The following is a 13,230-nucleotide window of genomic DNA, read 5'->3' on the forward strand; positions in this document are numbered from 1 at the left end:
CTCCACACGTACGGGGAGAAACTTGATATACAAGTTAAAGTAAAATCCAAAATAAAAAACAAGCTTCCAAAGTTGGTTCGTCTGCTTACAAGTAAACTCACAATTAACTTCAAGTTGCAGCGGTGGCGGCGGCTTCTAGCTTCGCCGAAGCGAAGGCGTCCTGGATCGCGGAGAATCCTCGGGGCTCCGGAGGAGTTCTTGCCTACATCGTCCATATAGGACGACTCGGGAACTCAACTCCTACCCCGGGCAGCTCACCTATCCCCTTATGCCCAGGGGAAAGGTATCAAGCTGTTTGACAGCAGATGCTAGCTGTCAAACCGGCTTTTACGCAAAACAGGCGGGAGGCAGCAAACAGCTGCGACCAACGAAATCGCCTGCCACCGGAAGTCCCAAAGAACTCTATCCTTGTTCATAAAGAATGGATGTGATGTAAACATGTGGAATTTTTATCTGTTTTTCATTGTTATGTCTTATACTACAAAGTCCTTTGGCGTATTATTTGCATTATTGCTTTTTTTTTTAAATCAGACTGGACAGAGGTTTGGTTTGGTTGCTGCCATTTTGGTTGCTGCCATTCCTATTCCACAACCATTAGCTTAAATCTGCAGTGAGTCTTTTAGTAAAGTTCTTGTGCCCAATCATCTTACTAAGAATATTCCAATATCTCAGGGGCTGCCACAAAGAAGAGGGAGTCAAGCTATTTTCCAAAGCGCTTGAAGGCAGGACAAGAAGCAACGGGTGGAAACTAATCAAGGAAGAAGCAACCTAGAACTAAGGAGAAACATCCTGACAGTTAGAACAATTAACCAGTGGAACAACCTGACTCCAGAAGTGGTGAATGCTCCAGCACTGGAAGTTTTTAAGAAGAGACTGGACAGCCATTTGTCTGAAATGGTATAGGGTTTCCTGCCTGAGCAGGGGGTTGGACTCGATGACCTCCAAGGTCCCTTCCAACTTTATTATTATTATTATAAGGTAAATCCTGCAGGTATCGCTAGGTAAGTAGTTACTAAATGGGCTATAGGGACTGCAAAAAACTTAGGACCTGAAAGTTTTAAATTCTGTTGCTTCGATTTTATTGCACACTGAATTACTGTACTTGTGGTAATTTAAATGAAAAGAGATAATTTCAGCCTCAAGGAGAATTTTTGGCATTCAGTAAAATTTATATCAAAACTTTGATTCAAAGTAAACAATGCAGAGTGAAGTACAATGGAGCAAACAATATTTCTCATAACCATGCTGAGTTATTTCCCACTTATAAGAGGCTGGAAGTAGAAATGATATTGAGGCTTGATGCTGTAAAAATCGGCTTCTAGAATCTAAGTTTAAAGGCTTTTGAGGCTTCCAATTTTGCACAGTAGCACAGCAGCTGATGGATCATGGGGTTCTGCAACCTATGGCCGATTTCTGCCTGCTAGGGGACCCTAAATGGGCCTGACGTTGCCCCGTAGAGGCAACAAAGATGGAAGGAAGTCCCTCTGATTTCAGAGAGATGTCAGTTGATTTGATCAGTTTGGGAAAAGCCCTCCAGAAACCAGCAGGAGAAAGGCTAGCTTAACTTCAGAGCCTAGCCCAAGCTACAAGCAGCTGAAACCCAAAAGCTCTACTTTAAGCTGACTGTAAACAACATATTTGGATCTGGGTAAGATTTTCTCTCTTCTACTTGAAAATTGAGTTCCTGGAAAAAAAAGAAAAAGAAAAACTCCAAGAAGCAAAAAGCCTCTGAAAGTGAGAAGGAGGGGGATCTTTGCCCCACCTTCCTACAGATGGAAGCAGTGAATTAAACTTTTCAAGGGGAACAGAAATATACTGAAATGAAATGAATATAAGACTTAATTTGGATAAGTTTTAAATTGGTGGAATCTGTTAAGAGTTTCCTTTTAAATCATGAAAATAGAAGTAAACAATTGTCTGTTACCAACTGGTGCTGATATCTAGTGGTGGATGAAAATATACAACAGCAGTTACTTTATTACAGGCACTGGCAAAGCCCAGGAAAAGATAAGTTGGTTTTAGTGACCTTCAATGTCTTAATAACAGAGAACAGCTATGTAAAAAAAAGAAAGAAAACATTTTGGGCTATCTACAAATTATAAACTCTAAAAAAAAAGAATTGACCTTTCTGGATTACAAATACCAACTCAACTGTGATTCTAAAGCTGTCTGCAGAGAAAGGAAAATCCTGATTTTTAGCTATCATGGAAAACCAGAGATCTGCAGAAAGAATATTACCAAGAAAAAACAAATATTTTCCAGAAGGAGATCTATACTATTTTGCAACTAATCCAAACAACAATGATCTCAAATCATGAGGAAATTAAAAATAACTTTGAAAATATAAATGAACACATCTCCAATTTAACTTTACAACACAAAAATGATCAGAAAATAAAAACAGAGAGTGAGCAGAAAAAACAGACAACTGAATATGAAACAGAGGAGAGAGATTTCAAGATTAAACTTAACAGTAGAAGAAATTATGACTTAACCTAGATGGAAAAAAACATACAGGAAATACTGGACATGGAAAAGATAACCTATACCCTAAGATTACAAATTAAGTTTGAGGACAAGAAAAAAGATTTGACAAAATGGATTCTGCCAGGAGAACTATGAGAACTTGAGAGACAAAAAATGATAAATAAAATCAAGAAAGAGAGAAAGGAAAAGATTCTCAATGAATATGATGGGGCTAAACCTTCTTATAAAAACACCTGTTTTGCCTTTTGTACCTGCAACTTTTAAGATTATGGAAAGATTCTTTGATTCAGTGAAGCATATTGTTCAGGAAAGATGTTTGGCAAAAAAAAAAGAGGCCAAAGTGAGAATTAAGAAATTAGATAATGGGATTTACCAGAGGGAATATTTAAATATTAAACATCTGTTTGAATATGGTTAAAGAAATAGAAAGATTTTGGATATAAATGAAGATTAGTTTAAGAGGGATGAACCCCTCAAGTAACATAGTATTTTTTCTTTCTTTTTTTCTTTGTGTTTTGTTCTTTGACATGATAAATATAAAAATGTTGGGATGGTTTATATAAAAGAAATGTTTTCTGGTTTTTTTCCTTTTTGTAAGATATGAGAAATGAAAAGGGTTGGGATGGCTTGTATGAGAAAAAAAGATTTAAATACTTAAGTGTAACTAATTTCGAGAAAATTTTAACCAGTAAGAATGCTTTGAATATTGTGGGGAAAACAAATTTAAATAAGAATTCTGTAAACAGGATCTATGACAAGGCAATTAGAAAAGAAGCTTTATATTGATATTATTTGCAGAAACATGAGAAAAATATCTATATTTAATTGTCATTTATTCAAATTATAAGAACTGTATTAATTTAAGGTTGGTAAAAGAGAATATTATTGGAAGAAGAGAAAATCAAGCAAAGCCATTATATGAACTATAGAATTATAGAAATTAATTGTTATTGTTTTTTAAATACTAACCCAGGCAACATGCTGTTTACCAAATATTAAGATGATTATGTTAAAAATCAATTTATTTAAAAAAATAAAATAAAATAGAGCCTGCTTTTTTGCAGGTGAAGTTCTTGAGTATGGCTCATCTATTGAGATAATAATAATAATAATAATAATAATAATAATAATAATAATAATAATAATAATAATAATAATAATATAGAATAGCTCTGGAATCCATTGATACAATAGTTCATATGTATTAGCTTTGTAATTTTAATCAAACCAATGTATTTTGAAGCCTATTTCTTCAAAAATTTCTTTTTTACAATTTATGTAAAAGACAGTACTAATTTGTATTTGTATACATGATTTTTATGAATGTGGACATTTTTATAGACTTTTCCTAATTCATTTTTTCATATAGATTGCAACATTTGGAGAACTTTTCTAAATCAAGAAGTGAAAATAGAAGACTCCTCCCCAAGATGGCTGCTGAATGGTAAGAGTCTTTTTCTCTCTTACTGATGATCTGCTGGTTTTGCTGCCAAAGCTAGTTTTCTGGCAGTACTGCTTCCTGGATTTGAATGGAGTACTCGGAAATGATCCAAGATGAGTTTTGGATGGCCATGGATCCATTTGGGAAGGGGAGTCTTGAAGATTCCAGTTCCCTCTGGAAGTGGTCACTGAGTGAATCTATCATCCCGTCAGTAGTTTTATTTTTTAAGCATGCCTGGATTTTTAACTTTTACTTTTTGAATATATTGTTTTTTGCACTTAAATGTTGACCAATGACTAAATGCTTATTATGAACATGGTGGCTCAGTGGTCAGAATGCAGGCTAATTCTGCTGACTGCCAGGCGTTCAGTCCTCACTGGCTCAAGGTTGACTCAGCTTTCCATTCTTCTAAGGTCAATAATATGAGGACCCAGATTGTTGAGGGAAATATGCTGACTCTGTTAATTGCTTAAAGAAAGCTGTAAAGCACTGTGAAGTGATATATAAGTCTAAGTGCTATTGCTATTTATTTCAACACTTTGCTGGATTCTAATTGGTTTTTCTTTATCTTTCCCTTTGATTTATGCTGTTCTGAATAACCATTTTTCTCATTGTAAGGAAGCATGGCATGTCTCTGGATGATGAAGTGCTTTCATTTGATTTACAATATTGGACTCTAAACACAGGGTTTTTGTACTTTTTGAATTTGCAAAATATTTGGAGTTTATTTCTTGAATTTTTCTTTTAATCTTGGATTGAAATACCCAGATATTTCTTGTTTTCTTCTGGTTCAGTGCTTTGTTCCTTGATCAATTTACACAGAGTAACAATTTATCAGATTACAGACAAGTGATGATGGCTGAAATCCAAGAAAAGATTGTAGGGTAGTATGCAGCTTTAGATTGAAAGTTTGATTGGATGATAATGATCATGGAAAATATGCAGAGGCATGTAGTTTCAGATATAGATTCACAAGAAGACTCTGATCTGAAAGTTGCAGAAAGTTGTATTCCTACAGCTGGAGAACTAACTGAGTTGATCTCCTTTGAAGTTCAAGCCTGCTTATCTTTACATACTAAAAGTCTGATTGAATGGGAAGTAACAAACTCTTTTTTCCTACAAAGACTGAGGGAGATTGGAGGATGGATCTTTACCCCTAACTTTGTTGGGAAAAAAGACTCACTGTGGAGACTGAATCTATTATATTTAATCAGACAAAATTGATAAGAGATGGCATTAAGAAACAAACATGGTTATTTCATCCAGGACAAATTATTTTTAACTTTGGGGATTATTGCAATAGGTAATAAGCTGTGGCAAACTTTCTATGAGTGGATTAAAATAAAGTTTTGTTAACAAAGAATTTAATCTTATCATTATTATTGATCATCACACAGTCAGCCAGATGTTCAGATTGGATTTGGCATTTTTGTCTAATTATTGAGACTTACCAAGACTTGGGATAGGCAGATGTGGATGTTTGATGGTGTTACAGATATCGTAGCAGGATGGAAGCTGTTCCCAGTAAAGCCACCTTTTGCAATTGACTGATTGTGAATTTGCCAATGCCAATGGTGTTCAAGTGGTGTTCCAGTCATTTTGGGATTGCACCCAAGGAGCCTATTACTATTGGTACTACACTTGGTTGCCTTTGTCACAGTCATTCCATTTCTATTTGTAGGTCTTTGTGTTTTGTTATCTTCTCCAGGTCTTTCTCTTCTATTCTGCCATCTCCAGGCATTGCCATGTCCACTATCCAGACTTTTTTGTCTTTCTTATCGACAATTATTAAGTCTGAGGTGTTGTGTTGCAGATGCCTGTCTGTTTGAATTCTGAAGTCCCAGAGCAATATAACGTCTTCATTTTTTTATGACTTTCTCTATTTTATCGTCCCACCAATTCTTGCTTGCAGGCAAATAATATTTCTTATAGATGTTCCAATGCACCATTGTTTCTACATTATCGTGCTGTTGCTTTTAGTCAGTCTGAGAGATCTTCTTTCAGGAGCTTACCAAGTGGTCCACTGTTTCTTCAGCTTCTTTGCATAGGCAGCACTTACTGTCTGTTTCTGTCTTCTTAATTCTGGCTAGTATGCATTTGTCCTTAAGGCTTGGTTTTGTGCAGCCAGAATTAGTCCCTCAGTCTCTTTCTTTAACTTTCCTGCTCTTAGCCATTGCCAGATCATGTTATTATCTGCTTTCCCTGCCATTTTTTAAAGGTATTGGCCATGTAATGCTTTGTCTTTCCATGCCCCCATTCTGTTCTGTATTTGATCTTTCTTGTAGGCCAGTTTGGTCTCCCCAATAGTCAGTAAGTCTTCCTGGCATACTAACTTCAATGCATCTTCTTCATTGTCCTTCAAATATTCTTCCAAAGAACTTTTTTCTTCTTCAACCATCCAATGTACTGATAACATTCCATACTCACCTATTTGCCTTGGTAGATAAAGTCTGTCACTGTCATTGCATGGATAAGGGCATGATTCATTGTCATTATTTTTCTGGTACTCCTATCCATTGCTTTTAGTTCTGCTAAGTCCAGTCCACTATTCCAGCTATGTATTTAATTACTTTAATTGTCCAAGTGTCGATTTCCTTGATGGTATTTCCTCTATTGAGTTTGGACTTTAAGAGCTTCTTCACTCTCTTGATGTATTCACTTCTAATCTTTTTTTTTACTTCAGTGTGCTTGATGTTGTCAGCTTGAAGGATATCCAGGTATTTGTAGTAATCATCTTCATCCAGATTCTTAACGTTATTTTCATGGGGCATCTTGATTCCTTCAGTTTTCACTATGTTTCCTTGTTTGATAGCAAGTGTGGCACATTTGTCTAATTCAAATTCCATTGCAATATCTTGTCTATATACATGAACAATGTTGAGCAGCAATTCTATTTCAGATGGTGTTTTTCTATTCAGTTTCAGATTGTCCATCTAAAGGAGGTGATATAGTCTGGCAGATGTTTTTGATGTTTGATAGCCATGGCCTGAGTTATTGCACCCAAGGCATCTAGTGCTTTGTCATCCCATGCCTCCATTCTGTTCTGTATTTGATCTTTCTTGTAGGCCAGTTTGGTCTCTCCAATAACCAGTATGCCTTCCTGACATACTAACTTCAGTGCATCTTCATCATTGTTTTTCAGATATTCTGACAAAGTATTATTATTATTATTATTAGTAGTAGTAGTAGTAGTATCATTATTCCTGTTAACTATTTTGTCATTAATATAGTATATAGAAGACATGTCAATAATTTGCAAATAAATTAATTACTTTAACAATGGGGGCTGTTTTGCAAGCGGTAGGAACCAATATTGTAGTAATGTATTCATCAATATTCAATGGGGAGTAATATATGTATGTATTTTGGGTTTTTTCTTTTATTTTTGATGCACTTTTTAATGTCTTGATTGTTCTGAGTTTCTTTGTCTCTTTTACATCTTTTGGAGTTTTGTATTTTAACTTTCTTTTGAATAAAATAAATAGAATGGAAAAAAAATGAAATGGTAGCTTGGTTTGGTTTATGATATAGTTCAAAACAATTAGATTAATTCACAGTCAAAGGCAAATAAACAACTTTTTCTCCCAATATTATTCTAAACAATTATTATTCTGATGTATGGCAAGGACTTTGTAGGATCACCAGTAAAATCCAGTTCCTTGCCTTGATCAAATATTGAAATGGAATGGAGAGGGCGGCATTTTATCTGTTATTTCAGGTACAGCATGTTTTTGGCTAGCCCTAATTTTATTCAATTGCTTAGTCACTGTAACATCACTTACTGCTACTATATGATTTGCCAAAGCTCTTCCCATGGCAGCCTGCTGTATTGTCTCCATCATCACATATATTTCAGAAGTTATTTTCATTTTTAATTAGTCTGGCAGTGGCAACCTGGTGAGTGGGATTTAACTTGAACCTTTCAAGAGCTGAAAAAGACGTGTTTAAACAGAAGAGGTGGTGAACAGTTAGCTGGGTTCCTAGCACAACCTTGATAAGCAGCCGATGCATTAAAACAACAAAGAGGCTGCCCTTTATAACACTCCCATCACCACTGGCCATCTTCTACTGCACTTTAGTTTCAGTGAAAGATGCACCGAAACAGCAGTGGAACTTTAGAGTCAAAAACTTGTTGTTGTCAATTATTTAGCATTCCCATAAACCATTAGGGGTCGTCAAAAATATCTTTAATTGATTCCATCTCTACCTACACTACTTATTATTTATTACTATAACAAACTTCTCCATGGGAACGGCTAATTGTGCCTCCCCAGTGGCCACTTTCAATGGAATAAGCATTGTACTGTGATGTCTAAGACGCTGTTGAAAGGTCTACAGTATTTGGGCTTTGATTAAAACTGTATTACATGTGCACATCAGCAAGCACTGAGAAAACAAAACACTATATATATTAAAGGCCCTTGCGCTAAAGAGCTTAATGTATTATTATTTTTTGGGTGGGGAGAGGAGAAAAGAGAGAGAGAGAAAGAGAGAGAGGGGGGGAGAGAGAGAGGGGGAGAGAGAGAAAGAGAGAGAGAGAGAGAGAGAGAGAGAGAGAGAGAGAGAGAGAGAGAGAGAGAGAGAGAGAGAGAGAGAGAGAGAGAGATTTTCAGTGTTGAAAAAGGGAGACGATATTTCCATGTCCTCTAGGGAACAAATTTGTAATAGGAATAATACTGTGTTCTCTTGCACAATAAGCAGATAAAGTACACCAGCTGCAATAAGAAAACATTTTTCCGTCTGATACAGAAGTAGCAATTGTGGTTTTAGTTGCACTTTTTTTTAAAAAAAAAATGTCTTGATATTATTATTTTTAAAGGAATTGTTAATCTGGTCTATAATAGAAAAGACAGATGTTAAGTAAATAATAGACTACACTTGGAGTGAATTGTTTTGTGGAAAAAAAGATTCAATCGGAAATGCCTCACAACAACAAAAAGATGATTGGAACAATAAAACATCCATGTTTATGTTTTCAAGCATGCAGTTGAGCAAGATGTGAAATAAAATCAGCAGGAATTATTATTTCACTGAATATTTTCACAACAGATGTAAACACTCTAAACAAAGGTGATTGTTTTAACATCTGTACAGCAATGAAAATGGTGTTTTGTATATATGGGTATGCCATTGGATATCCTTGAATATTTTGTGATAAAAAATATAGTCATACTTACATGAGACATAATATTGAAAATGATTTCTGAAGTATGAAGTAATTACTTATTAATGTACATAAATGGATAGTAATTATAGTAATAATATTGTAATAATACAATACAATACAATTCATTTAATGTTTCATGTTTTTCAAAGGTTGCGCTTGACCTTTGAGCACTAAAAAGTAGTTCAGAGGCAGAACCACTGAAATGCCAGAGACAGAGCTCTGAAAAATAGGTAGATACAAAATAAAAATTATTTTATGTTTATTGTCATTTAATTAATTGTAACTGTTAGCATGCATTTAAAATTATCTTTGAGTCATATTAATTTTTTTAAGAGCCTTAAAGGTCATACCAAGTTTTCTGGGAACCATATATTGACAGAATGCTCACTTACTTAAACGGACAAAAACATATATCTATGTCTATATCTATATCTATATATCTATATCTATCTATAAGATAGATAGATAGATAGATAGATAGATAGATAGATAGATAGATATAATATAGATATAGTATCTGTCATCTGTACCGTGTTTGCAGGCGAAATTGCTACCCAGTTGATTTCATCAGACAATACAGCAGAGCGTACGAGCCTTGCAGAATGCAACACACAGGCACCGCTATGGCATGGACAACTCTACCATATGTCAATGGGGTGTCAGAGGCGACGGCACGGATATTGGCTTTATATAACATTAGTATTGCCCATAAACCGAATCAAACCCTTCGTGCCAAAATAATGTGCCCCAAGGAACCACTCCCCAATGAAGAAAGATCTTCAGTGATATATAGAGTGAAATGTAAAGACTGTCACTGCAATTACATTGGGGAGACGACCAAAAGGCTTGGAACTAGGATCCATGAACATGAGCTGGCCATTAGACGATATGAGCAACGCTCACAGGTGTGGGTCCATATGGCCAGCAACAATCACATGATAGACTTTGCCGGGGCGGAGGCCATTGCCCAGGATGTCACCAAGGGCGGCCGGTTACTGAAGGAGGCTATTGGATGAACACTCAATTAATCACCACATAGAGTTACTGCCTACTTATCAGGCACTAAGGAAGTGGGAACAACAGCATAACAACTCACAATGAGTGCAACGGGCTCAGCCTATGCAAGACCAGAACTGCTGTCTCATGTAACAGCAAAGAACCACGACTCGCAAAGGGGAGAAATGCCCAGCACGATTCGTACAGGAGCCAATAATGGGAGGTGGGGTGCCACATTCACAACAGGGAAGGTGGCCACAGGACAGGAGGCACTGGGGGACCATCCTAAAGCAACGTGTACCAAGATACATCCAAAGCGGGCAAAGAGAGCGACAACAAGAGAGGCGATGATCCCTGAGCTTACAAGTATACAAATGGATGTGAGTCTATTAGAAGCAATATGGTCAACTGGGGCGGGTAGACCGGTAATGCATTCTATGAGCATTGCCACAAACTGCCGGTCTTATAAGCAGGCTTTCGAACCTCCCATATTCCACTCTGACGACGTCGGCAGTTAGCCGACGAAAGCTAAGTTTATCAAACAGTTGTTAGTTTATTAACAGTTGTTTTTATATTTATCCCGGTGTTCAACTATTTTCCTCAACACAGATTAGATAGATAGATAGATAGATAGATAGATAGATAGATAGATAGATAGATAGATAGATAGATAGATAGATAGATAGATAGATAGATAGATAGATAGATAGATAGATAGATAGATAGATAGATAGATAGATAGATAAATAGATAGATAGGGAGAGGGAGAGGGAGAGGGAGAGGGAGAGGGAGAGGGAAGGGAGAGAGAGAGAGAGAGAGAGAGAGAGAGAGAGAGAGAGAGAGAGAGAGAGAGAGAGAGAGAGAGAGAGAGAGAGAGAGAGAGAGAGAGAGAGAGAGAGAGAGAGAGAGAGAGAGAGAGAGAGAGAGAGAGAGAGAGAGATATGAATATAGATATAGATATAAACCTTGGAAATGCAGTTCATTTTTAGGGAAAAATTACCCTCCCTTATGACACATTCTTTATTCAGTGAAGACAAATGGAATAAGGTCTGTGAAAAATATGGAATCTACTAAATGTACACAGTCAAAGACTCCAGACGTACCTTGTCCATCTTCTCAGGTTCCAGTAATTGAAATTCCCTCAAGTGTCTCCATTACTCAAATTAGATGAATTGTGTAGACCAAATCTTGATAAATATGAGTATATCTGTCCTCAAAATCTCTTTCAAATTCATCTCAGCAGGCTACCTCCAGGCCAAATTGCAAAAAGCAATGCCCAGCACTCAGAAACAATTCATCAGATGGTAGTGAGAAGATCACTCATTAAAGACCCAGTGACAAGTTCTAATATATTCAGTTGGATTCATTCTGATTTTAACTCAAGGAACATTCCAGCCAAGTTTGTCCTCCTCAGCTACATTCCAGGAATAAAATGAATTAATCAGACATAAGAACATAATGGCCAATTGATGCCATTTTTCTACATTCAAAGAGTAATTTGGGTAGCATTTACAAATCTCTTGAAATCGATCAGTCTTCTAAAATGGGATAAACTTAGAAATATCAGGGATCCTATTGGGATACCATTACTTAGTATATTTAAAGAAGAAACGATTTCACAAATATTTTTACCAATTACTTTAAGATATCTTTGATATGGTTCTGACATTTTTGTTTTGAAAATTTTCATTGTGAAAGCAGTCATTGATCTAATTTCTGTAGCATGTGATCAGTGCAAAAATATGTCCTTGTTGAATTAATATGATGGTCGTACCTTGATTGCAAAAGTAGCATACTTAGTACAGATTTTTAAAGAATTGTTATCATAACTATGGCATGACAGGAAAGGGAAGAAAAAGATAACATAGTAATTTGAAAAAAGGCAATGGCAAAAGGAAATAGTGCCATAATGCAACTGTGAACAAGTCCCAGGAAGAGTAAATGTTAAAGCTTTTTGAACAAAACATTTTATTCTCCTTCCCCAAAAGTTCTATTTTTAGTCTGAAAATTGAAATCAGTGAACATTTGGCACAGCCCTATTATTAGCATATGCCATAAATAAAGTATGAAGCACATATTCCAAAACAATTCTCCATTACAAAGCATTTAAAAAATAAATACATAGTATATTTCTTCAACTATACATTAGATTTTTCAACAGTGCTTTGTTAGGAAATGCTCATTGACTTTTTCTGCCCTCATTCTTTTTCTGCCCTCAATGTGACAACATTATGATGTCATTCTTGCCTTGAAACCTGTAAATCCCTAGCCGAAGATCATGCAGTGCCACCTAGCAGAACGTAAGGACCTGCCCCAGCTAGTCCTCTCCAGAAAGCATGACTCTTCACACCATGTGGTTACAAAAGAACTTTTACTAAGAAACAGTGGCTGCAGTAGGCCAGGTGGAATCTAACGATCCTGTGCAAAGCACCAAGCTATTCTTCCCATTCCAAAACCCAACCCCTCCAATCAATCCACAGGCAGCCAATACAGTGCCACAAGGTTGTGTTGAGAGTGGTGAAATACAGGACATATAATGGGTCATCCTCAGGGTGCAGTGACTTTGGAGTCAGGCTGGAACCAAAGATGATCTCGTATCCAAAGATGATCCCCCTCCCTAATTCTTGTGTGGTTACAGCAAAGCAAAAGCATGCAAAGAATGCTCCCCCAGAGCCTCCTCCCACAACAGAATGGCAGGGCACCCAAAGGGGACCTGACATGCGGCCACACACCCCCCCAAAAAGGGAATAAACCTGCAGAACAAAATATAACAAAACAAAAGGTTTATCAGAATATTGATTGTGAAAATACCTAGGGGCTCTAATGATTAACCCATTCATTCTGGCCTGATGGGAAATCTTTCCAAGCTACTAAATATTGGAGGTCCCCCCCATGCATGTGTGAATCCAAAATCTCTTTCACTTCAAAATGTTGTTCCCCCTGGGACTTCCGGTGGCAGGCGATTTCGCTGGTCGCAGCTGTTTGCTGCCTCCCGCCTGTTTTGCGTAAAAGCCGGTTTGACAGCCAGCATCTGCTGTCAAACGGCTTGATACCTTTCCCCTGGGCATAAGGGGATCGGTGAGCTGCCCGGGGTAGGAGTTGAGTTCCCGAGTCGTCCTATATGGACGATGTAGGCGAG

Source organism: Protobothrops mucrosquamatus, unplaced genomic scaffold (assembly GCF_001527695.2).
Source record: "Protobothrops mucrosquamatus isolate PMUCROS unplaced genomic scaffold, P.Mucros_1.0 scaffold18, whole genome shotgun sequence".
Lineage (NCBI taxonomy): Eukaryota > Metazoa > Chordata > Lepidosauria > Squamata > Viperidae > Protobothrops > Protobothrops mucrosquamatus.